The 3,545-nt window shown below is 32.2% G+C and overlaps 1 long non-coding RNA gene across 1 annotated transcript; it reads left to right on the top strand.

Moving 5' to 3' along the window:
* The first annotated feature begins 311 nt into the window (after positions 1-311).
* Positions 312-2,091, top strand: LOC136229838 (uncharacterized). Its single transcript, XR_010689203.1, has 3 exons — positions 312-413; positions 1,241-1,309; positions 1,854-2,091. It is a non-coding gene; the product is annotated as an uncharacterized lncRNA (long non-coding RNA).
* Positions 2,092-3,545: the final 1,454 nt, after the last annotated feature.

The raw sequence follows: 3,545 nt of genomic DNA on the forward strand, positions 1-3,545 counted from the left end.
GTGCGGCTCATTTGGTAGCTAGGCTTGCCTGTTCCAATGCTAGCGATTTTGTTTCTTCTGTTGTGCCAGATTGGCTTGTGAACACTATTTATATGGATGCAAATCCATCATCTATTTAAGAGTCTTTTTCAGGTTCAAAAAAAAAACAATAATAATAATAATAATAATAATAATAATAATAATAATAATAATAATAATGGTGTGATGGAAATTGTAGGATGGTAATAATAAGTGATATGAATGGGCAAAAAGGGAAATCTACCAAATACAATTAGATAGGTTTGGAGAAGGATTAGATGAGTGATTCTAATCTCAAAATTTCCAGAACTTTAGAGAGAGAGAGACATATTTTAGAGTGAGAAACTGAAGAAAAAGAGAAGAAGAAGAAGAAGAAGTAGGAGAAGAAGAGAAAGGTATGTTTATACACCACATTGCACAAATTATTTCATAATTTTGGAAGCTGATTTTGAGGAAGTTGAAGAAGAGAAATTTTTGAGTCTATGTCTTAGGTGAACCCCAAAATTTGTTTCATGCAATTTAGTTAATTATTTTAGGAGATAAGGTATAATCTATTAGACTAGCTCTAAGTTGAATCCTATATATGAAGCTGTTTTTGTGATATGTTTTTGAAGCCTTTAAAGACTTCATTTGGAGAGGTGTTAAAAATAAGAAATGTTCATTTATGTATTAATTAGAGATCTGGAAAGTTTGGTTGGTATTGTATTTGTATGCTAAGATATAACTAGGAAAGAAGTTCATATGTGCTATGTTGCCTATGTGTTAACACATGGTCAGATTATAAATTCGGTTATAAATTGTACATAGCTTAGAAAATTCTGAATTTTGGATATAGTATACTTATGTTTGTCTAGTTTAAGTAGAAAAAGGAATCAGACCATTTGGAGTTATATCTTTTGAGTTATGAGTGATTTCGTAGAATTGGTACAGGCGAGTTGATGCTGAGATAGGACTTCAAAAGAAATTTTGCCATAAATTGGGTGGTTCTGTAAAAATGATAAAAAATTTAATATGATCTTTATATATGAGTTAGGAGTACAACAAAATAAGAATTAGGTCAGTTGGTTTAGTATAGAGAGAGTTATAAGACTTTTGGTATTGACGGGTCCTTGAGAAATATTATTTGATATTGAAGTTTATGGAATAAAAGAAGAATAAGAAAATGAAATTTGGTAAATAAATAATGATGTCTCTTTAATCATATGTTAAACTATACTTATAGGTACTCAAACCTTTGAAGATATTTCGGAGGAAGGTACAAGTCGTCGTCAATGAAGCTAGCGGCTTAGTTGTGAGTATAAACATGATATGAATACTTTGGCTTCTGAAGTTGTGATTGAAATGTTGATATGAATTGATACTTTGTGATATTGTGAATTGTTTTGCTATGTTGATGTGAAATGATACTTGATTGAATTACTTGTGATGGAATGACTTAAATGCAAAGTATGTGTACATGTTGTATAAAACGTAAATGGCGTTGTGACATACCAGTCTAGGCACTTATGACTACTTGATTATATCGACTACTTGGACCTATATGGTCATATATACGGACTACTTGGACCTATATGGTCATTCACATGGACTACTTGATTACATGGACCGAAAGGTCGAATTATGAAATTACAAGGCTGTACAACAATACATGTGTTACCGTTTACCTGCTACTTGATCCCGAGAAGTGTCTAGCTGATGGTGTCATAACAAAATTAATAAAAGGTTTATCATTTGCATATGCATGAATTTGTACGTGTGTATGTGTATGTGATTATAATTCATTGATTGTTTATATTCACTGAGTGGCGACTCATATAAATCGCTAAATTTTTCAGTTGGTTGATGAAGTAGATGAACAAGAGTCTCTAGAAGGTCAGATATTGTAGATAGCATGGATGAAAGGTCGGTTGGCTGTGTTCCACCTCATTCTCTCTCCTCTCCTCACAAGCATGTAGTATAAGTAAACTTTTGGACTAAATAAGTTTGTAAACTTGGTGTATAAATACATATATATATATATATTTACATGTATGTGTTTAATATTACTACGAGTATAAGCATAAATAAATACTTTGTCTAATGAATAGTCTAGAAAAAAAATTATACGTATAGGGTGTTACATATCTCATCACCATCCTGAATGGTTTCATAACATTTTCAGCTTTAAGAGTATGTCTAACATGTTATAACAAATAGACAACTTATTCGTGCATGTCTAAAACTTGTTCTCATGGCATCATAAAGCCACCACTATGTACCTGCCACTTGGATTGTACAGTTCATGATGAAGTTAGCATGGTGATGAAGTGTATGATACTGTCACCACAAGCTTAGTCATAAACTTGTGTTGTTAGAATCATACAACTTCATCACCATGTTAAACACTTTTCCATAAGCATAACAAGCCAAGTGACATGATACATAGTAATGGAGATTTAGGAGTATGCCTAACATGCTATAACAAGTAGACAACTTATTCAAGCAGACATGTATATTCAAGTGAACATGCTATAACAAGTAGACAACTTATTCATGTATGTCTATTCCTTACTTATTCAAGACAACTTATTCCTTACTTATCATCATAAGTCATGTTCAAATAAAAAAGAGTATGGTGATATCTTATCATTTGCAAGCCATATCAGTACATGCAATTAGCCCAAATTTACCCTTTAATACATGCTTCATACATGCTCAATGACCCTTTTACAATGTTCCTCTAATACTTGATGCATGATTAATAAGCTACATACCCAAATGAACAATCGTACACATACTCATACAGAACCTCAAACATAAACATCAACAGAACATCAAACATAAACATGTTTCATACACATACACATACACATACTCAATCACTTCTATCAGTATAACTCATAGGTGTAAGAGTATTGCCAATCACAATAAACATTCAAAGCTTTAGACTATGCCTAATCAGCCACATGCTTAATGATCATTCATACACAAACTCTATGAGTCCTAGCTTCCTAAACAGTTATATCTAACCAATCAGTTCATACCAATCATTTCATCATCACCCACAACATCATACATATATGTAATCGTTCAGTTCAAACCCACATAACAATATATATATATATATACTCAAAATCAGGCTAGTTTCCTAAATCAATGAGTTCTATGTTCATATACATACACATACACATACTCATTCAGATAACAATCCAAGTGAAAGATATATTGCAAACCTATCTCAGCAGCACCACCCACAACAACATCATACATGCAACCAATCAGTTCAAACCAACATAACAACAATATATACTTAATAAGTTAAAGAAATCTTCTCATATGCTAAACGCAAGAACTGATTGACAATCTCTTCAGTCAGCCTTCGCATGTAGCATTCTTACTATCCCTGCAAATATTATGTTCAAATAAAAAGAAATCAGAACATCTTCAGCAACCGGCATTGTATTGCCCTAGGTTAAAAAAGATAAAGACCCAAGAATTTCAGCGGCGAATCTAACAATGAATACAATAAAATCAGTATCTAAGCGAGA

The sequence above is a fragment of the Euphorbia lathyris genome, chromosome 1 (assembly GCF_963576675.1).
Source record: "Euphorbia lathyris chromosome 1, ddEupLath1.1, whole genome shotgun sequence".
Taxonomy (NCBI): domain Eukaryota; kingdom Viridiplantae; phylum Streptophyta; class Magnoliopsida; order Malpighiales; family Euphorbiaceae; genus Euphorbia; species Euphorbia lathyris.